The sequence below is a fragment of the Podarcis cretensis genome (genome assembly GCF_951804945.1).
Source record: "Podarcis cretensis genome assembly, chromosome: 12".
In the NCBI taxonomy this organism is placed as follows: domain Eukaryota; kingdom Metazoa; phylum Chordata; class Lepidosauria; order Squamata; family Lacertidae; genus Podarcis; species Podarcis cretensis.
Genome location: NC_137181.1, coordinates 20058119 through 20083263, shown reverse-complemented (window position 1 = coordinate 20083263; position 25145 = coordinate 20058119). Strand labels below are relative to the sequence as shown.

Below are 25145 nucleotides of genomic sequence, written 5' to 3'. Positions count from 1 at the left end.
TGTTGTCCATTTGGAGGGTAGTTCTCTTTCCTGCTGCTCATCTAATTGGGAAATTGCAGAGAGAGGTGACACCCAGAGGCGACATGCACACAGATAACTGAAGGAGCACAACACATGCACACACTCATTGGACCTTTCCAGCCAGTGTCTTCTTTTGGCACAACTAGCTGTCCGGTTCGCCTCTCCTACCAGCTCTCTGCAATCATTTCTCCCCTGGAAATGACAGGTTTCAGGGACCTGTGCTTTTGGACACAGCACAGAGCCACCTTCCTCGATTCTCACCTTTCCTGCTGCTAGGAGAGAAGGGTAGTCCTGATCTAACAGAAGAAGACTTCAAAGATCCAATGAAACCATCAGTAACTCAGAAGACTCCAAGGCAGTGGAATATTGTGATTCTGCATTGCTGACAGATCGCCCCCTTTCCAGTCTGGGTGGGACAGACTTCAGACAGAGGGCAGGGCCTTGGCCAGGGCTTCAACAAACTGAACAAAGAGGCTTGATGCTGCAGAACCAGGCTGGAAGGGCAGGTTTGCCACCAGTGAACTAAGAAAGGATAAGGGCAAAGTAGCGCATTGGGAGTGCAATGTCCTACTGGGCATTTGGAACAGTGTTTGCAAGGGCAGCTGAACGCATGGGAGCTGAAGAATAAATCTTGAGAAGGTGGGGATTTGAGACAGCTGAAATTCTGGAGCAGGATAAGGACTGGACAAAAGAGCGAAAAATAGCTCCAGGCCAGGGACTGGAACCAATGCATCCTCCAAGTACTGTGTCAAGAACTGCAGCAGATGTTGCTGGACCACAACCCCCATCATCCCTGACCACTGGCAATGCTGGCTACATCTGCTGGGAGTCCAACAGCATCTGGAAGGCCACAGCCCTTCAATAGAGGGTGATCCCAAAGCCATGCACCGTAAGTCAGGGATGGGAAACTTGTGTCCCACCAGATGTTGCTGGCCCACACCTCCCATCGTTCCTGGCAAATGGCCATGCTGCCTGGGAGATGGAGTCCAATAATAAATTTGGAGGGCCACAGGTTCCCCACCCTTGCTATAGGATAAGTTACCATGCATGCCTGGAATGTCCTCCAACTGTGAAATCCCTCTCACGTACAATTTTTGGATTCGCTAACTGCCAAAGAGCATTGCAAAGCATTTCCAGGGTTTGTGCTGCAGATGTATCATGTTTGCAAATGTTAGCTGCGCCCACAAAGACCAGCATCAGTGCACTAGCTTTTGTGATTTTTAACCAGGCCACCGCTCCTGAAATGGTCCAGGACTTGCCCTCCCACAAAGCCCTTAACCACAGGGCTAAACCTCCATAGATTACCACACCATACAGTAAGGCTGGATTTTACTGAGCACATAACAAAGAATGCTATTTTTAGAACATGGCACTCTTAAGTGGACATTTTAAAGAGGAACCGACAAAAGTTAGAATGTACTTTCTGGTAGTAATTACCTCCTACAAATGTGACTCATTCCTGCAGTTTGAATGTATACGTTTGATGTCCCAGAATCAGCAGTCTTATAAATAAATCTCTGAATCACAGACAGAAAGCCTTTAAGTGTTCAAATATTTCTGGCTGCTCTGGGAAGCAAGTTTTTCGTTTAAGCTTTTAACTTCATAACAAAATTCCAAAGTCACAATGTTGATATTTAAGGTAGGCAAATGCAGATAAAAGGCAGCCTGCAAACAGAGATGTGTATAAGCATCATGTTCTTTCCCTTGCCTTGTCCATATAGCTCTGTAAACACGAAACCAGCCTTGCAAAGTCGGGATGTGAAGAGCAGAGAGGCCGGGATTGTTTTATTGGGGAAGGACCTGCAGCTCAGCACTAGAGGACATGCTTTACGTGCACCAAGTTCCAGGTTTAGTTCCTCACATCTCCTTCTAAGGTAGTAGAGGCTGGAAGGATCCCTGTCTATGTTTGAAGAGCTGCTGCTGGTCAGAAGAGGCAACCCAGAAGATCAGAAAATGGACCCATGGTCTGACTGTATATAATGCTAATACTGCCAGGGCCATTGGTCCATGCAGCCAAGAACTGAAAACAGTGGGACACTTTATAGCAGGTTGACAGTGGTGGGGAGAAACCTGTGGCTCTCCAGGTGTTGAACTGCAATTGCCATCAGCACCAGGCAGTGGGGCCAATGGCTTGGGCATGATAGGAATCGGATTCCAACAAGATCTGGAGGGCCATAGCTTCCCACTCCTGCTTTGTAAACTGCATTGCTAAAACCAAAAACAAAGTGGTGTTGTAGACTTTCCTTATTGCTCAAAATACACCAACGGCAACAGTGGGTGGGGCAATCTAAGGTACTTAATGGACAGCAGATAACATACAGCTCTGTGTAACTGTGTCAGTTGAGGCAGGAGGTGTGTCCGCATTCAGCGTTATCGCTTTAACAAATTTGCAGCAACTTGCAGATGCAGGAGCTGGACAACCTGGTGTCTGGGAAACATAGATAATGTATTTCTCAAACTCAGCGTCCTCCTTTCTTCTTACCATTTCCAGGACAAGGTTGTCGTAGCTTTCAGAAAGCCTACTATTTACCTTTTTCTTTTTGCTTCTAGTCCAAAGATATTGGCTCAGTCTTTAATCATTTATCTTATTGCCATGTCTGAGGCATGCTGATGGCTTGCCTTAAACCTTTGTTCTCATCCCAGAATTCTGCCACTTTGGTCCAGCTCACCAATGGTTCTGATCAAACTAACACTCTACCTTACACATGAAGGGAACAATCCTATGCACTCTTAACTCAGTGGGACTTACTTTTGAGCAAACACCCACAGGACTATGCTGGATCATATTTATTTTCGAATAGGCTTTCACGGACATCTCTGTTAGCAGGTATATTATACACACACGGGGGGGCATGGGGGCAGAGGAAATGTATTGCAAACAGTGGTGCTGCAATTTCACACTGGACTAAAATTTAATCAACAAATTTGTTTCCAGTCAAGACTAGAACACCACATAAGCACTTTGAAACTATTTGTCTCGCCTTAGGTGCTAAATTAGCCTTGCAAGAAAAACTTATGTCACACATTGGGCTCTGACAGACTTGCTGATTTCCTGTGCATTTCATGGCCCCACTCTTCAGTCCACAAAAGTTTATGCCACAATATAAAAAAGAGTGTTGTGGGGCTTTTATTTATTTATTTGCTACCAACAGCTTAACACAGCTACCCCTCTGGAATTCATTATGATCATATTACTTTTCTCTTTTGACCTCTTAACTGGATCTTTAATTTCCCCCTTCATATTCTGCTTTTAGTTTTAGTTTTAGTTTTTGAGGCATTCAACAGTTTGGCTCCTCCTGACCATTCTCCTTTGATTTGTTGTCCGTTATCTCTTCCTTTTCCCTACGTCTGGAATGGTCTTCCTGGACACATTTGTCACTCTTCCTCTCTTAAGAAGCATAGAAAAAAAGGTGCATCTTTTTGCTTCCCTTTTCCACCTAAATCTTCTCCCTCTTCGTCCACTCTTCAGAGAGTTCTTATAGTTTAACATATAACTCAATAATATATCCTGCAACTTACTATTGTGCTTCCATTTCAAATTTAAATTTGGAACTATAATTATTTGCATGCATATCCCTGTGCTCTGTTCCTTCCCTCCCACCTGTCCTATCCCCACATCCCTGTTCCGTCTCTTTTTGCAAGCTACTGTGGACAGGAACGTGCATATTGCATCATTTGTCAAAAGCACCAAACACACCTGTAGGTACTATGAAAAAGTACTAAACGATTAAAATGGTTGTGTAAAAGTGTCCATTCTCCTCAAGAAGAAGTGGAGAACACCTTCAAAAAAACCTTGCAAGATACTCCAAATAGGAAAACAGGTCTTTATTTTCAGCTGAGATGCAAAACAGAAAGCATTATAATGATCCACTTCTTTACCAATTATACTTATCTGCCCATTCTGTTATGTCCAGAATCAGCGAAGAAAACCCCAAGCAGTCCTAAAATTAACTGCATTTTTGGTCAGTCCAAAGGAAGAAAACAGCTTTATGCTTTATCTTTCGAGAAAGCAATGTGTTAACAAAGAATTGGGGGGGGGGAGTCATGATAAGCTCTTGCTTTGTCCTTAATGCTCCCCCTTAAATCAATTTTCAGCTTCTTCTGAATTTGCTGCCTGTTTTGCAGCTGTTCTCCGCTGCTGGATTTGCCTGCATGTCACTGAGGAATCCAAGGAAACATTTAAGCTCTTCTGCAGCAAAAGAAAGGAACTGCTGCCAAAAAAGGGGGAACTTGCTGATGGAGGTCACTGCCAGCTGCTCAGCCAGGACTTCAGCATTCTTAACTTATACTAAAGAATATTTACTCTGTGAGGTCACCCATTCTTCTGCATTTATTCTGAAAATAGTGGAACAACCTTAGAAGATACTTCCTCGCACCAGCAAGGGAGTGCTTCTTGCTTGCTTCTATGCATGTATACCTAACTGGATTAAGACAGATGCTGTACACACAACTGCCAGGTCCAATCCAGCCATGGGGACTGTGTATTCCTGCGGTCCCCAATATGGTGCTCAAGGACACAATGGCACCCAAAGCCCCCATCCCGGTTTTTAATGTTTTGAAAGGCAGAATTTGCCCAGGTGGGCGGTTGCCTTTTTTTAAAGTGGGTTAGCCTCCTAATCTTATCTTTGTGCTTAGTTGTTGGGGTGTGTGCAACCCCTTAGTTGTTGGGGTGTTTTGCCTGTTGGGGGGTGGATGTCTAAGCATTGCCAGTTTTACTTCTGTGAAATGCCCTCAACAGTTTTTTCTATAGGCTTTTGAATGTGCCCATGGGCTCTTTAAAAGTTGAGGAGTCAGGGTTGGCACTGCTATACAGGAGGGTGAAGTGACCAGCTTTAGACAGCACCATGAAGGGGAGATGAATGAAGGCAGGAATTAAATGTCTGAATGGCGCAGCAAGACTTTTATTATCATAGCAGGGCGGCACCATTTGGGCTCCACCTCGTGCAGAAAAATGCCCTAAGCTGGCACTGGTTGCATGTGCACAGTTGGATCGGGGTCCAAGGATGTAATCCATCTCCATTAAGATCAATTGGGCATTTTTCCAATACCTTCAGTGAGAAGCAGACCGAATCCTAAATCCTTTTAAAAATACACACAAACTAAGTCCTGATATTGGAGCAGAAATGTTTGTTTTCTTCTGGACTTGATTCAACTTTGCTAGGAACAGCATTCGTTCTTCTCAGATGCCTCCCTCTCCATTTGTGTTGGAAAACGTCACTTGTTGAAAAGAAATTTGTAAAGTGAGATGGTCCATGGTCTTTCTTTGCACAAAGGTAAATGTTCCAAGCCAATCTCTTGAGTGTTTAATTTCATCAGCACGCAGAAAGACAGGGCCTCAGGTAGGGGGGCTGCTTACACATTACCCCCCCCCCAAAAACCCCCACAAACATTTCCTCCCCCCCCCCACACAAAAGGACATGAATTTCCATAATATTTGTGCACTGCAGGGAAGGTCAACAGTATGCGCTCCAGACATTGGACCAGAAGACCCATTAGCTCCACCCAGCATATCCTCCATGAATTTGTCTATTTGTCTTCTAAAGCTGTCCACACTGATGGCCACCAATGTCTCTTGTAGAAAGAGAATTATGGGTGAAATACTTTCCTTTGTCCTGAATCTTCTAACATTCACCTTCATGGGAAGAGGGCCCTGAGTTCTAGTATGATGAGAAATGAATAAACCCATCTGCATGCCATGCATGATTTTATACTAGATGTTGAACTAGAAAGGCCTTTGATCTAATCTAGCAAGATTCTTACATTCCCATATAGGCCTGGTCTACACACACAGTGGAATGAAGGGGCAGAATCCTGGAATGGTAATATGAACCATGCAGATTACAGGTTGGGGGTGCAATTTTCAACACATACACCCCCAACACACACAAAAACTAGGGTTGTTATGAGCAATCCTGTACTTATGAACAGGATCAGGGTGTGCTCACCCCAACCCTGCAAGTCACCATGGCTCCATCCCCATGGCATCCCAGAGGTTTGCCATGTGCCAGAAGGAAGGCAGAGGAGGTTGTGGTGGTATCTCAAGTGTTCCACTGTAGATGATCGTTTTTCCTGCTGAACACTGAACTGGACTAACAAATCCTAGTAGCTCAGGTGCGAAAATGATGCTCTGCATGATTCTCCCAGAAGGACCCCAAGGGCCAGCTCAGCAGAAATTGCACATAGTGCATAATTTTTCCTGCTCAGGTTGCTGGGGATACTAGTCCCACTCTAGCCCCCAGCAGGCTGGGGAATGCTGCCTTCTAGGAGCAGGGCTTGGGGCAAGGGAAAGAGGTAGCAGGGACTTTGCAAATAGTCACTTGGAACATTTGCAAAATGCTCAGGTTTTTCCTTCCCTTGGGGAGAGGCTGCTGTAAACCAGCATCCCATGCCACTTCAACTATACTGGGAAAGGCAAGCACAATGCAAGGATTACGACCTGACTGAGTGAAGACGAATTAATAAATCACCCATTGAAATTTCTGTCTGCAAAACGGTTGCCATTCCTGCCCTCCTTCAGCAAGAGCATTCATTCCTGTCCTGCTAGTCTCAAGATCTCACAGCCAGCATCAAATGAATACATTGTGCTTCAAAATATTTACAGTACAATGTCCTTAGAACGAGCTCAGAGGAGCATTAGCATTGGGATCATGGTGAACTTGGGAAAATAAGCCAGGTCACAAAGCATTTATTATACAAAGTTTCCCATTACATGATCTGACTGACTGCTAGGAGGGTTAGGATGTTTCTTGAGTGAATAAAAATATTTGACCGAAATCTCTGAAACAGGAACAGAGAACTCCAGATGTTGCTGCACTTCAACGCCCATCGTCCCTGCCCATTGACAAGGCTCCCTGGGGCTGATGGGAGTTGGAGTGAAACAATAGCAACTGCAAACCTAGGAACTGATACAATAATACTAATACTAATAATAATAATAATAATAATAATAATAATAATAATAGGATTTGGAAGGGAGAATGGAGGAACAGAAGTGAGGTGATCAGCAAGAGGACAAATGGCGTTCTGGTCTCCATTCCCTCCCTTTCCTTTCTTCCAGAGGTTAAAGCCTACCTAGGACCATGGCCCTCCATCCAACAAATGGCAGCTGATTTTGGGGAGGAGCTAAGGAAGTAAAAGAAAAAGGTGACCAGGTCCCACATATTGGGGCGCACACAGAAGGCAGAACAACTCATGTCCTGCCCTCTTCAGCAGCTCAGTCAGCAGGACTCATTTTGGGGTGCCAGTAGTGACTGGGTGCCCAGATTTTTACAGCCCTGCTAATAATTGCAACGGTAAAAACACAACTATCAATTAAAAGCATGGACTGAGGATAAAGCTTCAGTAAACGTCTATAGGCATCTTTTTCATCCTTAAAACAGCCTTGTATGCTGAGAGATAAAGTTCTGAGCAGAAATCCTAACGGGTTGCTGAAGCAGTTTATGTCTATAATGCAGATCACAGAATCATAGATGCTGCCTCTTAAATTCACATTTTATATTGCAGGCGCGTTTGCCTTGTACATAGGGGTGGTTGCAGCTGTGAGCATCATATTGTGTGAATATGGTATGTTTTGGTAAACACATAGGGACATGAGGTGCACATGTGTTGGGGAGTTCAGTTTGGCTACAGTTCTCTGCTGTGTGTCCACTGCATGTTTGCAAGAACACATCCCTGTTTCAGACTTCCCAGCATTTAGTTTCTGCCACTAAATGCTATAGATGTCAGAAACCTTCTAGAGTGTGAACTAGCTATCACTAAGAACAGCTTCCCAAGTCAAGGAATCTGAATGTGGTTATCTGAAATGAGATTAAATTGAGCAACGTTTTTTAAAAACAAAACAACAGTGCATTTAATAGTGAGGAAAAGATGTGTTCCATTGGGGTGGGGCGGGGGGAGAAGGGGACTTTTCCAGGAAGCCCTTAGGTGCACCTACTGGAAAGCTAGACCATCAGCAGCTGGATGGGTGGGTTTTATCTAATAGTTTTGAAGCACATATGTAGAAATGCTTTATACAGCAGCATTTAAATAAGAAGCACACCATGCCTAAAGGAATAAGCTTTTAAAAGTGATGAATCCTTTGTATTCACATATAATGCCTTGATGCAGTGCTCTACATTTCCTTCACGAATGATCATAATTTCTCCGGTCGGTACACTGCTAGAGTATTATTATGCACGCAATTCAGTTCCTTGCCTGATTTTTGCTATGGTTTGTAGCTTGAGGCCTGAATTACATAACATATCCTTCCCCCTCCTTCCTTTCTTCAGCAAAGCTTGCTTTTTTACAATGCGCTCTGTGTGTTCCCGTTTTTTGCTTTCATATAACATTCGATCACATGCAGATTAATGCCCTGAAAAGACACTCTAATGATAGCTATTTGGGTGCTGATAAACTATGTGGTGTGATTTTGAATATTCTCTGATACTCTTTGTGACAATTAATTTGCTGTATATTTCTAGTTACACAGAGAAGGAATTTACCACGGAAAGTACCAACGTTTGCTTCTCTCTTTGTGTGTAAGCACATACAGATTTCTGCTGTATCGTCCAGACCAGTAGGAACAGCACTAACCAGGGAGGCTGGTGAAGGGGACTTCCCACTGCCCTCCTCAGCACGTCCCTGTTGCTGTCGTCAGTCTCCTCTGGAGGAGAGGAGAAGGACCAACGTGCAGGAGCAGAACTCCTGATATATATGCAGAGAGTCCCAGGTTCAATATCCAGCCTCTTTGGGTAGGACTGGCAATGTCCCCTGTCTGAAACCCTTCATGTCCCCTCTCGAAATGTATGCAGAAATTCCTAAGTTCAATTGCCAGTATCTCCAGGTAGGGATGGGAGAGGGCCCTGTCTGAAATGCTGGAGAGGCACTCAGTGTAAGGCACCTTCCTATGTTCTGCCTTCCATTCTTCGGAAGCTCCTCTGTTTCTAGCCATTTCACTGGTTTTGCAACATACTGGTCTCCGACTCCCATCAGCCCCAGCCAACTTGGCCAATGGTCAGGGAAGATGGGAGTTGGGGCAACAACGTTCGGGAGGCACCACACTGGAAACCGCTGCTGGGTTATGTAGTCCTCATGCCAGATATTCCTATCAAAGGCACAAGTTTTTTGTGATCATTCCTACGGAGGTATTTTAAAGCACCCCAGCACCATTCTCTTAAATTGTATTCTATTATATTTTATTTCCTTCTCGTTGTGTTTCATTGAAACATACACTGTTGCTCATAAGGCATGATGGCACCAGCTACAGCATTTGATCCCAGGCACTGGCATTCTCTTCCTTTTGCAATTTAGGACACAAGCCTATTGTCTCAGAGGCTGCAGGATATCATGGACCTTCCTCTGCACATGCAGAAAAAGTCTGGCCTCAAAGAGGGAAATCTGCCCTTGGAAGCCCTTTCCCAGCCAGCACAGAGGGCAGGGAAACACCTCTGGGTTACCCCTGCCAATGAAAAAAGTGGATGCCATGCCTGGATGGTACAGATCAGGATCCTGACACAACCACATTTGGGGTAGGGGTAGTACTAGCGCTGGCATGTTGATTTTCCATCCTGTTGTGACCAAAGTGGACGGGGAATATTATGTCCAAAAACAGGGAAATGGGGGTGGGAACTGCTCCCTCCAGTTCTGGGCCTAGCAGGGCTTTGGATTTAGCAGTTTATCTGCCCCAGCAGCTTCCCTGATCTGGTAAGAGTGCTCTGCCCATTTTTATTTGAATAGATCTAAAAGCAGATCTTTAATCTTTAATAAGCCTTTTACCTGTCACTCAATGAAATCTGAAATGGCGCCTGGGATCACTCTCCAGTGAATCTGCCTGCAAATACGATGCACTATTTCTTCCCGTATTAACCTGGAAGCACAAGCAAGAGATGTGTGACTCATTTCTGCCTTTACTGCTCAGGACTTTCTGGTAAGCTGCAAAACAGCCCTTCTTAAGAGTAAGGGCACCGATAATAAGTATTTATTAAATTCATTTTAAACATTTACATGCCGCTCTTCAGTTTACAGAACTCTCAGCATAAGAGCTTGGCACGAAAGCAATAAAAACACTGTCGACTATAAGAGAAACCAGTTGAATAACAGAAACATATCAGAGAAATAAATTCCATAGAATCAGAAAAAGCACCATTTTAAGTATGCGTCAGGGTGCGTCATGGAAAGCCCAGTCAAATAAAAAGCTCTTTGCCTGGTGCTGAGAAGACATCAGGTTTGGCATCAGCCACACCTCCCCTGGGGAAGGCGTTCCACACACACTGTGCCTCTCCCTCTAGTTATTGCCCATCTGACTTCACAAAGCGGAACGACTTGAAGGAATGTATCTGGTGATATCATCAGGTTTGGGCAGGCACACACGGAATATAGAAGACCTTCGGAGTCCTAAGCTTTCAAGAGCCAAAAAAGGCAATATATTCTACACCCTTTAGCTCATTTACACATTTGATCTCTGCTCCCTATGTGCAGCGTGCATGTGCTGCTTTCCTAGTTTATGAACCTTCATTCGCACTTTCAACCATGTTGTGGCTTTCTTTCAGTCCTCTAGTGCAGTGTTTCCCAACCTTGGATCTCCAGCTGTTTTTGGACTACAACTCCCATGATCCCTAGCTAGCAGGATCAATGGTCAGGGATGATGGGAATTGTAGTCTGAAAACAGCTGGAGACCAAAGGTTGGGAAACACTGCTCTAGTGGATTCTCTCCTCAGTATATCAATGGATACCTTAATCTGAACATGGCGCCAGATAGCAATTTTGTGGATATTGATGAGTTCTGCTATATGTAAACACAATATCCAACCATAGTGTCTCGCTTTTTCATTTAGGGGGAGAGCTTCTGGAAGACAAATATGGAAGAGCTGTGCAATCCTCAGCCTTTCCCTCCACGTTATTCTACATAATCTAAGGACAAATAGCTGCATAGGTGAGATGCAGAAGAAAGTTAACGGTGACCTAGCTCATTGGTGTTTTAATACAGGCTGCAGCTGTCTACAACATTCAGAGCAGATCCCCCCATTGCTTGCACTCATGCAAACGCAGGCATGTCAGGGGGTTCATTTCAATGAAGAAACGTTTGCAGGTTTGACCCAGCTGGTTTTTACAAAATCAACTGTGTGAAGGGAATTGTACTTCCTTAGCAAAAAGAATTCTGGCCCTCTGCAAAATTCCAGAGTTTCTAGATTCATGCTGTCATTGGAAATGGTTTTAGGGGACACACAAATAGGTGAAAAAAGAATCTGCATGACCTCTCATTAAAAGCAAAAATGTCAAGCTACCTTTTTTATTTTAAACAAACCACAGGTTTCCATTACTGCCTGAGCTACTGTCCATGGTATTATGAACTCAAATCTCATTTAAAACTGGAATTGTTTTGCATTGATGTTTATATGGCTCTCCCCCTTGTCAACTGGGGGGGGGGGGGCTGAATATACTTGGTTTTGGTAGACAAGTTGAATCAAACTTCGCATGGGCAATAGAAGACATGAGATTCCTTTCAAAAATACACAAACATACAGCCTGCTGATTGCTTTAAAATTTTAGCAATGTGCCGGGATTTAAACGGCCTAGTTGAGCTGTGCAGTGGTCTTGAGTGTGTGTGTGTGTGTGTGTGTTTATCTATCTACTCTCTCTGTATCTCATACTTGCACACCACATGATTTAGTTGATTCCTGCATTACAAGGAATTGGACTTGATGGCCCTCATTGTCCCTTCCACCTCTACAATTCTATGATTCTATGTGAACCTGTTGCCTAAAATCTACCCAGGTTGTAAGTTCATCATCTCAGCCTCTGGTTTCTTTTTAAACTCTAGACTCATTGGGCAAGCATCAAAATTAAGCTCCACTTTTAAAAACATAACCAGGATTGTAGAATTCCCTTCCAGGGAAAACCTGCCAAGCCTCCTCATGGTCTGCTTTTAAGGGTGTTTTGAAAAAAAAAAATTCTTCTACCCCAGAAGCCTTTTAAGAACTGATTTCTGTGTCTGTTGTCTTTAAAGCTGAACTGTTTTATTGCTTTTTTATTGCTTCTATTTTATTCTTGATGTTAGGTTTATTGTGGCGATTACCGTATTTTTCCATGTATAAGCCTAGGCTTTTTCCTAAAAAATAATGTCCAAAATTTGGGGGTGTCTTATACATGGATAGATCTCCCCCCATTTTCTTAAATTGGAGTCCTCAAAAATAGGGGGCATCTTATAGATGGAAAAATATGGCACTTTTAAGCAGGCTGGTGATTTTTTGTTTTTTTAAAAAGTAGGGTAAAAATGAGAAAATACATTATTTTATTTTTAAATCGTAAACATCTTTTGAAATCCCCCACCCCTCATGCTTTGCTACATAGCATAAGGGGTTGCTGTTTGAGAACCAAAGGCCAAACTCATCTATGGCCAAGTTTGGTCGTTGCTCATGACAGCAGGTAGTACTGTACTCACATTTTCAGAAATGATGAGATTTGGCTGTCTCTTCAAAGCGTATCTTTCAAATGCACATTGCAACAAATGCTTTGACATGAATTAAGGTGACATTTGACATCCATCTTTCAATGTCTGGTGTAGCAATTAAATGTTACTTCAATTTAGAAAGCTTACTTTGGCAGCTAATATTCATTACTGGTACTGTATAAATAAATATGAAAGTCATGCATGAAGAACCACTTTGCAAAGATCTTCAGAGATGAAGTTGGGTGGTTAAAAAGGAAGTAGAATGACACAAGGACAAGGACAAGTGTAAGCACTAACAATCTGAGTCAACATTAACAAGAAAAGGCTCCCTGAAGGGAAAAGGTTCCTTTCTCATGACTTCTCTGTTTATTGATTCAGATGAAAGAAGATAGATTCCACATTGAGTTTGTTTATTAATTAGAATGGTGTTCAGGGATTTGCAATTTAAGCATTTGCATGTTAAAAACCAGGAGAAGCAAACCTATTGTTACTGCCTCTTGTTTAGTCTACCTTTAATGCCTTGGAAGTTTACTATCAAGGGTGAGAGAGCAGGAGGAAAAATACAAAAGGACTCTCTCTCTCTCTCTGTCCGCCCCCAATCTCCTTTGTTCACTTACAGGGCGATACTTTAAAGTAGGTGTCTCTTCTACTTAGTGCTAATCAGCTATACAAATATTTTACAGCGTTCACTGGCTGGTTATATATTTGGAAAGCTTAGGTGCCTATTGTATTTTGGAAAGTCACCGCAAACCTGCTTATTATATTCTTACATAAGGCTGAAAAGAAAACTCGGCATAGCTTTTCACAATCCTTTTCGTAAGTGTCAAAAACCATCCCCCTTTTCAACATTTCTGGCCGAGCTGCTTGGACATTTCGCAATAGGCTGTTCCTATTTTCACTTTTCATAGGCAACAGTCACATGGTTATATCTTCCCTTGCACTGCGTGAGCCCGGATTGGTGGAATCACCCAGGTGATTAGGGCCCCACCTGCACAATACAGTATCACACCACTTTAAATGGTCATGGTTTCACCCCAAAGAATCCTGGGAACTGTGGTTTGTTAAAGGTGCTGAGAGTTGTTAGGAGACCTGTAAACTTAAAGAGTCTTGCAAGATCAGGACAAAGGCCTATTGTTGTCCAGCATCCTGTTTTCCCCAGTGTACTTGTGGGCGGCCCATAAATAGGACCCAAGTAAGCAGCACTCTCCCCTCTTGTGATTCCCAGCAACAGATATTTGAAGGCTTACTGCCTCCAGCAATAGATGGAGAAAATAGTCATTGTGGCCAGCAGCCACCAATAGCCACCAACTTGGATGGCTTTAAAAAGAGGAGGAGGAGGAGGAGGAAGAGAAGGAGAAGAAGAAGAAAAAGGAGAAGGAGGAGGAGGAGGAGGAGGAGGAGGAGGAGGAGGAGGAGGAGAAGAAGAAGAAGAAGAAGAAGAAGAAGAAGAAGAATTTCCATCACAGACCAGTTCCAGCACAAATACAATATCAAGGAAGTCATAACACATGATAAGGATACATTTGAATTTGCAATTAGGTGTAACAGGGACAATACAGATATAGCAACAGTTAAAAAATATATAAATTAAAACTTAGTCACTAACAGATAACCTAAAATTATCATTTAAGGCCTTAATCAATATGATAGCAAAGCTTGTTCCCTACCAGGGATTTTAGACACTGAAGTTCAGATTCATTTGGAGATTTTTGCATAGCAGGGGTAATAAATACCAAGTGTATATCCCCGTAGAAACGGCAGCATAACAAGGCATGAGACAGTTTCTACCTCCATCAAGCTGCAGGAGCAGACTCGTTCTGCATATGGTTTACCCTCAAATCTGCCCTGCAGTAAGGCGGATGGCAGCACATTGAATCTAGCGAGGGTAAATGACCGTCTGTATTTAGGTATTTGTAATTTTGCCAAATAATTTGCTGGGGTAAATCCTCTCCCATTATCTTATATTATGTTATTGCTGGTTGTTTATTCATCTCGCTCACGTGGCATTGCAGTTCCACATTCCAAATTCATCGGCGGATTATTGCTCTAGCTTTCTCATAACCTACAGCTATCAGGGCCTGTGGGGAAAACCCCAAGCCTCTTACCTTTTCATGCAGTGTAGCTTTCCATTTGGATTGGTAGGAATCCAGTAGGGTTAAGGGTGCCAACCCAACAGGGGAAAAGACAAATTTTAACCAATAATGGATCTTAGAATCCATATCTGAGCGCTAACAGGGATTTGCCTGACCTCCGAGCAGACAGCTATGTAGACACACAAGAAGGGATCCCTAGCAGGCAGCAATGGAACTTAGTTTGGAATGATTCTAATGGAGCAAGGTTAGAGAAGCTGCAGATCTGAGAGCCATATTTCAGTTGTGTTAAAATTTTTGCAGCAAAGACCTGGGAGGCTGCTGGAATATATTGGCCCCCTTTTCCACAGAAAATCCTTATAGTAGCTTTGGTAGATCTTTGGGCATTTGCAATAGTATTTTTAACCTGGTAATGCCACAAGCCCTTTTCCTGGAAGGTTATACCCAGGTATTTAAAAGACGATACCTGTTCAATAGGTTGATTGTCAATTCTCCATTTGTGTCTCATTATTTTTGTAGAGAACACCATAACTTTAGATTTGCTATAGTTAATTGTTAATTGTTCGGCATTACAATAGACTGTGAGAGATCTTAGAAGTTTTCTTAGGCCTACACAGGAGAAGGAAATTAGAACTGCGCAATCCACATGTAAGAGAACCGGGAGAAATGTACCAGCCAATTTCGGGGGGGTGGGCATTTTCTTTCTCCATGTTTTCTACTAAGGAGTTAATCTAGAAGTTGAATAAAGTAGGCGCAAGGACGCAGCCTTGTTTAACACCATGGTAGGATTTCCTTGGATAAATGGCTCTGTTGGTCACACCTAACCCGAACACGACTGTTTTCGTATAAACTGCAGATGAGACGCAGTAGACATCTGTCTATGTTTGAGGCCCTTAGTTTTTCCCAAAGCCTGTCTTGTGATATTAAATCGAAGGCAGATTTAAAGTCTATGAAAGCTATGTAGAGAGAGCCTCCTTTTCTTGAGGTGTATTTTTCCACAAGATGTTGGAGTTCTAGGCCTTGATCTAAAGTTGACCGGTTTGCCCTGAAACCAGTTCACTATTTTCCAAAAGGTGACTGAGTCTCTCCTTCGAGAGGCCTCTATTAAACATTGCCACTCTCCCTTTGGGCCTAAGGTTTTTCTTTTTCTTTAAAAAGAGGATTAGACAAATTCATAGAGGGGAAGGCTATCACTGCCACTTCTGGGACAGAATTCCAGTTTAACTATGCGCTGTGTAAAGAATTATTTTCTTGTGCCTGCCCTTAATCTTCCACTCTCTACATCCCTCCATTGGGAAAACTGTCGATTTATCCCTACTCTCTGCCTCCAGTTTCCTAGGCATTTACTGATTCACAAAAGCACCCGTGCCTTCTAAACTCATGCAGGAGTCCTTGGTGAGGAGCTTTTATCAAAAGCCTTTTTGAAAGCAAGAGCAAATTTTACTAGTAAAATAAAAATGGCTTGATTCAGGTTTTATGTCCCAGTTAGAAGTCAGCCAAGCCAAATGGAACTGATCACAATTCTGTGAGCCCAAATTGGCTAGTTCACCTCAGCGGCTCCACCACACTAAAATTTTGGAATGGGGGGAATTTTATTGGTATACCACGAGAAGTGTGGCGGATCAACTGCTGAGAGAAAATCTGAGGCCAATCACATGTCAGAGATATTTGGCACTCTACTTCTGTGTGTCCACACAGAAAATGTCAGACACCATTTTTCTTTGCAATGAAACCTAAGGAACATGGAAACAGCTCACAATATGCCTACATACTGTGTTCTTTGCAAATATCTGAAACCGTATATTTCCATATGCCACACATTCATTTGTTATAATAAAATCCATGTAGCTGAGCGTTTCCTTGCCTTGAACTGTTTCTCCATTTGACTACAGCAATACCACATACTGGTTTACCCTTTCTGCCTGTTTAAAAGGAGAGAGCAGATGTACTTGAGGCCCAAACCATAGATCACTGAAACTAATGGGAATAATAATTGGTTTCAGTTGGCTTTAGATCAGGGCCTTGGCTCTTCAGCCAGGCATTGTGCTCGCTCATCTAAAAGTTAGCTCCAAAAGAAACATATTTCAGTTTATGTATTAGCGTTTTATTAAGGCAGACAGGTGGATGAGTAACTACTGCCAACATTTTCCCCACAGAAAATAAAGCTTTAATGAATTGTTCTGTTGCAGGCCGTAGCACAAAGACAAATTGTTCCAAGACATGGTGGGGATCTAGAAGAGCAAGTCAGAATTAGACACTTGGGATAGTTTAAACAAGAAAAAGAAGAGGGATCTAGGGCAGGATCCAGGAAGTTAGTCACAACTCCATTCCGTTCACTGCATTGTACTGCAGCTTTCAATCAGTAAAAACCCATGCTAGAGTAATGTCATGGCCTGAAATGCTGCAAATATTAAATGGACATAAGTCCTTTTAGATTTTAATAGAGTTTAGGGCTACTTGCCCATTACTTTAGAAGACTGTTCAGTGTTGGAAGATCCATGCAACATTAAGACTATAATATTTGCATCTACATAAAGCATTGCCTCTGGATTCTGGAGTTTTGCCCTACATGCTGCTTCTCTCAGAGATTAGATGCATTATTTTAGTCTGATCCTTCTTTTCCCACAGAACTTTAGAGACGCACACAACTCCCAAGAGTTGACCTTCAAAAGTAATGTGAAAAGCAGTGCTTAGATACAGTTGACCGCAGAGCACAGCAGAATGGGTTAAAGGAGATGTGTTCACATACTGCAGTAGGCCGGGAAGCCGCATAACCTCTAATGAAACTCGTTTTCCTGTGTGCTGAGATAATTGGCTCTCCTCCGTTTGGCCCCAACATGAGCTGAGACAGACAGGAAGTGGCAACAGAGAGAACCTTCAAGTTCATCATTCCCTGCCTCTGGAATGCCTTCCCTAAGGAGGTTCGATTAGCACCTACATTGCTCTCTTCCTTGCACCAATAGAAACCATTTTTAATTCTCCCAAGCTCTTTTTTTAACCCTCTTAGTTTCCATTGAAATCAATGACACTTAAGTCATGTCTCATTTATCCCACTGATTAAATGGGACCTCAGTGCAACTTACAGCAGAATCCCAGCCATGTCTGCTACTACTACTACTACTACTAAATTTTATTTATATCCCACCCTCCCCGGCCAAAACCGGGCTCAGAGTGGCTAACATCAAATATATAACATATTACCATAAAATCAAGCAATCAATTAAAATATCAGAATCAAAGTGAAATCTAGTCAAATGGCAACCCACAAATTAGGGATGGGGACCTTAAATGCTCACCAGGCCTAACTGTTTATACTGATCTTATATGAGCCTGTGAAAAAAGTTGGGGAGCCACTTTCATGCAAGTTCTTATAAGGAGAGAGGGGGAGTCAGACTGGACTCCGGTCAAAGGCCTGGCCGCGGAACAGCTCCGTCTTGCAGGCCCTGCAGAAAGATGTCAGATCCCACAGGGCCCTGGTCTCTTGTGACAGAGCATTCTGGTCAAGGCCAGTCTCCTTGAGGCCCAGGACCTCCAAGATGTTATTATTTGCGGACCGTGGGGCATACCAGGAGAGGCAGTCCCGTAGGTACAAGGGTCCTAGGCCTTATAGGGCTTTAAAGTTTTTTTAAAAAAAAACAAACAAACAACAACAACTCAGAAGTAAACCCTGTGGAATTTAATGAGGCATATTTCCAGGTGTAAGGACCCTTATTCTGGATCAAGCAAGTTGTGTTTTATTGTTATCTAAGCAGCAGCATATATTTGTTTGTTGCATCCTGGTTTCATCCATTCAACATCTGTTGGCAACTGGTCCCTAGTGCTTTGCATCCCTCAAGAAGAACTACCTCAACTTGATTCCCGTGACTTGATACACTCAACTTGATACACAGTGACTGTAGGAGTCAACCCCATCCCTCACTAAGGGGTAGTCGTCCCCGGCCAAAAAAGTAAGTTTTCTACTTCTGTAAACGTTGGCGTACCCATCTCCTGAACTGTTTGGGCTATGTAAGGAACCACACTGAGAACCAAGTTCACTGTTCGCATGTAGGATTTCACAAATCCCTTCTACATTTTCCTCCCCTAAGGGAATTAAAAGAACAGAGTTTTTATACTACACTTGCTTTCACTGCTTTAAGTGGAAGAACTCGTACTGCTCCAATGAACAACTGAGCGAAAAGAGCATGGCGTTTTCACTGATGATGTCAACACCCTCGAATAATGTTCACAGGAAGGCCCAGCTAGCCCCATCACTATTTGCATTTCACCACTGAGTGAGCACATGACTTTGGAGGGGAAGTTTTTGTGCTGGCTGACTACTCTGGGATTTAAAAAAAAACTACTGCCAATACTGGGGTTTGCAGGCTGCTGCTTTTGTGTAATTTTATTCTTGACTTTTTATGATGTTTTTGATGTTTTTATGGCTATGTGCTGCCGTTAGCTACATTGACATTTCTTGTTAAAGTGGGATATAAACGTTTAAAATAAATAAAGCTACAGTGAAAAAGCTTTGAGGCAGGATATAAATATATTAAGGAGCAACTGAACATCTAAAAATGTTCTCTCTGTACAAACAGGACCTTTGCAAATTGTTCGGTCACAAAATACCATCCTGCTCATGCAATCAAGTCTACAAAGAGTTCATGACCCGCCACTGAAAGTATTTTTTCTGGACGGAGGTTTCCTGGCCCACTAGCTCTGGGCATCCTGCCTCTCAGCAGTCACTGATTAGCACCAACTTCCTCGTTTTGGTTTCCGTTTTTGTGAAGGGTCTCCATCCTTCCCTTAGGTTTTTGTTATGCTCAACAAGCAGCGACTTCCACAAGGTTGCAAGATTTGGTGGGACTACCTTCATACTATTTCTTAAGGAGAAATCTATTTCAGAAAAGATACTGAGAACTTTCAGCAGCGGATTCTGCCAGGTACATTAGGTTTTTAACTAAAACCTAATGTGGCCAGCAGATTTTTACTGGGAGAGTTTACACCTATCTTCCCATTGAGACATTTCTCCTCTTTGGTTCTCTTTTATAGAGATTTTGTGCTTGGAGACAGGTAGTGAATAAGAACCATGTCTTCTGGTATGGTCATTTTTATAACTGTCAGAGAAAAGGTCCTAAACTAGCAGAAGAAAACAAAAGAGGGAAGAGTTCTCAACACTCTCTCTCGTATTGTAATTATAAATGCTAAACACATTTTGGATTTTTTTTCCTTTATGAGGGACAATTCTTTTCACATGAACACTGTACACTCTCACACAAAAACACAGCATTCAGGCTTCCTCCTTGGACAAATGCAAGCTATAACAGAAACTAAGGCTGAGCCACAGGTTTACCAATGTGAACTTTCTGAATTTGGAAGGGTGTCAGGTCAGAGGCTGAAAGGATGTCCTCACTTCCTTTTTCTTCATTCCTGTCAGAAATGCCATTTTAATTTCCCATCATGGTGCCCACTCCGACTCTCCATAATTCCCCTCGGAATAATCTATATGATGATGACACAATGCAATTTTCAGTGCGGCGATGGAAAATTGAAATAGTAACTGACAAGATCTCTGTCACGTCAGCTTTAAAAAAAACAAAACACCACCCCTTCCATTCCTGAAAATTGTCATTCCTCCTCAGCTTTTTTTTAACCACCTGTGACTAGGGAAACAAAACCCTAATACAAGCATTATCTGCCCAAGGAAAACTCTGGGTAGCACAGGAATAGCTTCGATCCTACCTACATCCTAACAATAATATTACTGGGCATTCCAGTAATAATCCCTAGGTGTTTAATTAGTGCAATCACAACATTAATAGTAGAAAGCTGTTGGGGCAGAAGGACAAGTAAAAAGCTTCACTTTTCAGGATTGTGATTTGGACCCAAACTGGACTGGGTCCCATCCAAAACACTTTACACTAAATCAGACTGTTTTCTGAAACCCCCAAATGGGATCTGATCTGAACCAAACCTTCTGGCTGCTACACACTCCTAATTGATAGCAAAGGAGCTGCTCCGATTTTGTAGGAAATAAATTAGCTAAGGAAGGTCATGGTATGGCCAGTTTTTCCACAGGTGACACAAGGCAATTGCCTATAGTAGGGATATTTCCTTTCTTCCCCCACCACTGCTAAACATACACTGCCATACACACCCAAACACACAGACCCCTTTCAAGTTGACTGGGCACATTCTCTTTCCAGTGCAATTCATTATCTGCCTCACAGCTATCTGGCGATGGCCAGCACTGTCCTCAGGCATGACTTGAGCCACAGTCACAAGTGCGGAGAGGCAACCCTGGAAGCTCCCCAGCACAGGGCTGGCTGCCTGACAAACAGTTGGGAGGCAGCATAGCAGAAGCAGGTGGTGTGTGCCCCAGAGGATACGACCCTTGTCGAGCTTGACAAGGGTGGGTGACAGCAATGCCAGTCATGTGCCAGGGAGGAAACAGGGTGGCATTTTAATTGTTACTCAGTGTGCCAAAATGTTGAAGGACTAGCCAGGAATAGAGCGCAGAATGTATAAAATTACTGTTGAGAAATGTGAGAGGACACGATTTGGAAAACAGAATCAAATAAGCTCATTTGACTACTGCGGGGTACGGAGATGGCCTTATCCTACATCATCACATAATGCACCACTCCCAGAGGTGGAACAATGAGAAGGCCCTCCCCAAAATCTAAGGTTATTGACAGGCTGGTACAAAGAAAGGCGCTCCTTTGGATATTTGGGTGCTAAGTTGTGTACGTCAACATCACCGTCAACATTTAGCCAACAAGCAGCCAATGTTGATATTTTAGAATCCTGTGTAGGTGTCACATGATTCCGGCCAGCTGGAATCATGTGACTAGTTGACGTTCTGGCCACTGCATTCTGCTCTAATAATTGTAGCATCTGGATAGTCTGCATGGGCAACTCCATGCAAAGTGCACTACAAGAATCCAGCTGGAAGTAGCTCCTGGCTACTTGAAAGGAAGATTTTTCTTTCATTGGCAACTTAGAAATGCCTAACTTTTCATAGGATGACAGTCTTAGCTGGACACAAGGTATATCTGTGAGTAGAGGTGGGGGCAGCATATATTGCTAAGAAGCACTTCGCAATTTTTATTCATCACATTTCTACAGCTCCCTTCTCCCTGAAAGTTCTCAAAATGGTATACATCTAATCCAATGAAATTTATTCTATGTAAAATTAAACCATAAGCTTAATAATAATAATAATCCAGCAGTATATACATCTGTGAAGCAGACACATAACTTATAGGCTCAGCTATGCCCAATGAATGTAATTTAAAAGAATAAGAAAAAAAGATGAATGCCGGAAGGCTACAAGACAGGGACCAAGTGTATTTTCAGTGGCAGTTCCGCATTTGGGGCACCACAACAGTGAAGGCCCTGTCTTGTGCCTGCACACACTGAAGCACAGTTGTACATGGGACCAGATCTTAAAGCCTGGGTAGGCAGAGCTTCCGAGAAGTGTTCCATCAAGTATTAAGTCTTGAGCCATTAAAGGATTTATATTCCAATGTTAATATCTTGAAGTTGGACCTAGAAGTTAGTTGGCAGCCAGTGTATGCCATCAAAATGCAGAGCATTTTGAAATTTAAAACAATAAATGAGAGGACATAACAGATGAACGGCATCCCCAACATGTGCTTGCAATAAAAGCATGAACATGAAAGAAAGAATAAATGAAAACCCTATTTGGTGAAATAATTAAAGAAGCCTTGTTAAGATTTAGAGTACTGAGTGAGCCAGCTGTATAGAGACTGTAACTAAGAGAACTGCTCCAAATGAAAGCCAAATGAGCAATGGCATAATATTTTGAGAAAGCAAATAGCAAGGTTTGCTGTGTGTAAAAGAGTGAAGCCAGAAACAGCACATACATTGCAGAAGGCAACAAAAACACACCATATGGAGGGGGGGCAATATTCTTGACGCCTTAGTGTTTAATAACAAGGCAATGGCAATCACAGCAAACAAAGAACAAATAAAACATTTGTTACTTGTCAGGAAACACGTTTGTTTGCAACCTGAAATCTGAAATAAAATAATTTATCTTTGGCATATTACATAACTTGCTGCTACCATATTTGACAAGAGACTACTGACACCAAAGTATGGGGGAATATTGGGAATTAGTTTCTGTGGCACTGTGAAGAATGAACCCAAGAGTTTTTGAAACAAGGCAGTAATTACAACACGCTGCGATGCGCTGAAGGGTAGTCATTTTTAAAGTGTTGTACGTTTTCCTAGGAAAAGAGCTATTTAAGAGGACGGCAAAGTTGGGGAGGGTTACAATAAGGATCTGATTGACAGATAGACCAGGCAGTCACACCCTTAAAGCTAGGGTAGGGAAGATCTTTCTGCCATAGTCCCTTGCGGATATGCTTCGGAGGTACTGCTTACCTGTGGCTGATGGGAACAGAGGCTAAATTGGGCAGAGCAATGGAGGCAACTCCTACCTTTTCATAGCAGGCTACATTCCAACCACACACACACAAACAAGGCTTCTATAGCACCACGTATAAATCTCTCCATCCAGGCAAGCAAGAGGCATTAGCATAGCCCAAGGACAGAATTCAGCCAAGGAAAAATAATAGAATCATGGAGTTAGAAGGGACTCTTAAGGATCATCTAGCCCAACCCCACACAATGCAGGAATATGCAGCTGTCCCATACAGGGATTGAACCTGCAACTTTGGCGTTATCAGCACCATGCTCTAACCAGTTGAGCTATCCACAAGGAAGCAATGTAGGACAGGGCTGGTCGGGGTTTGGCATGGGGAGAGTTCCAAGTACCAGACAGAGAGGACCAGAGGACTGTATTCTGTCCCCGGACCTGAGGTTCCCAACCTCTGCATCCAACCATCCATCTGGGTGACGAAAGCCGCTTGAGTTTATCCAGCTTCCAGCCAGCAAATAGGTTCGGCAATATATTTGGTGCATCTAAATGAGTGCATTTCCAGTTGCGTGGGGAAATGTAAATGTCATCCACACTCTGATGCTGATCTGCATGGATAGGTTTATTGGTATCATCAGAGTACAGAGCACAATGGCTAGACACGCTAGGCAAAAAAGGCAGCAACATGAATGGAATGCTTTTAACACAGAGGAGATGGTGTAAGAAAATAACACAGGGATTGTTGAAGGGTAGTGGAAATATAGGGAGGGGGCAAATGACTAGATGAAAAGATGCCACCATTTAATTGCACGTTCCAAACACAGGCACAGCTAGGGAAGAGGCCCCGATCTCTCTGGCCACCTGACGGCTAACAGTGGCATCCTTAGCCCCTCCGAGAAACGCCAAGTTAAAGCCAATGCCATAGTCCTTTCCCACTCACCACCAAGCCTTAGGATATTAAAAAGCACAGTGAATTATTTACTTATAGCACCATCTATGTACATGGCACTTTACAAAGAACAACAGGTCCCTGCCCCAAAGAGCTTTGGCTTGGAGCCAATTTGATTCCCTCCCCCTCTTTCTTTTTTCTTTTTCCTTTCTCCTCCTGTGATGAGGCTGCATTTTAATATTTTAATGTTTCAATATATTTTAATTGTTGTATTTTAATCTTGTTTTTAAGTTGTATTCATTCAACTTGTTATTATTGCTTGTTAGCCGCCCTGAGCCTGGCCTTGGCTGGGGAGGGCGGGGTATAAATAATAATAATAATAATAATAATAATAATAATAATAATAATAATTACAATATGGACACAGTGAAGCAACAGAGAATTGGGGCGGGGGGGAGACTGAGGCATGGATAATCAAGAGAGAGACGTGGTTCCTTCAATTACATATACTTTGGCTTAGTTAAATTAGGATTGGCGAGATGTGGCAAAGTTTCCCCACAGAACTTGAGTTTTGAGGTGCGATTTAAAAGGGATTAAGGTGTTCATGCAACAAGCAGTTCTGTGCATAAGGGGCAGGAAGGGAAAATGGATGAAGTCATTTCAGGGAGCAGGAAACCTTTAGGCATTGGTGGGTGGTAGAGCCTGATGAGGAAAACTCACAGGAAGGAACCTGTTGGGAAATAAGTACAGAGAGATAAGGAGGGGCAAGGCCAGGAGGTTTTTTAAGGGGATGGCAAGAAGCTTGTGCAAGATCTATGTGTGTACAGGAAGTCAGGGAAGGGGTTTAAGGAAGTCACACGGTCAGAGTGATGAGAGGTGAGTAATTTTGGCAGCAAAGTGCAGGATGGATGGATGTGGACAAAGGTGAGACAACAAAAGTTTGGAGAAGACTGCAGTAGTTAAGGTGAGATAAGAAAGAGGCGAATTCCTGTAATGTTATAAAGGGGGAAAGTGGCCGAATTTAGCAATGGACGGTTTATCTCACATTCTGACAAATTCAAAGCTGTATTTGGAAATTATTTTTATCTGAAAACTTGTAAATATTTTCGCAACTCAGTCGTAAACACTTTTCCTCATAGAGTTTACGCTTTAAAGGAAAAAAAACAGGTATTGACAGCCGTTATCGGGCAGGCTGAGCAATTCTATGGGTTTATTTATGGTGTGTGTGTGTGTGAGAGAGAGAGAGAGAGAGAGAGAGCGCGCGCACTGCAGTTGCACAGGAAAAGCAGCTTTCATTTCTTCTTTCATGGGCTGCAAAAGGAGGGAATTAACTAT

The 25145-nt window shown here is 42.8% G+C and overlaps 1 protein-coding gene across 1 annotated transcript in view; it reads right to left on the bottom strand.

Annotated features, from left to right (window-relative positions):
* The window catches only part of LOC307199291 (uncharacterized protein), a 216809-nt gene that overhangs the window by 182091 nt on the left and 9573 nt on the right, over positions 1 to 25145 (bottom strand). The window contains exon 2 of the mRNA XM_079947103.1: positions 9775 to 9865. The gene's annotated coding sequence lies outside the window, so the exon portion shown is untranslated. The remainder of the gene's footprint in view (positions 1 to 9774; positions 9866 to 25145) is intronic.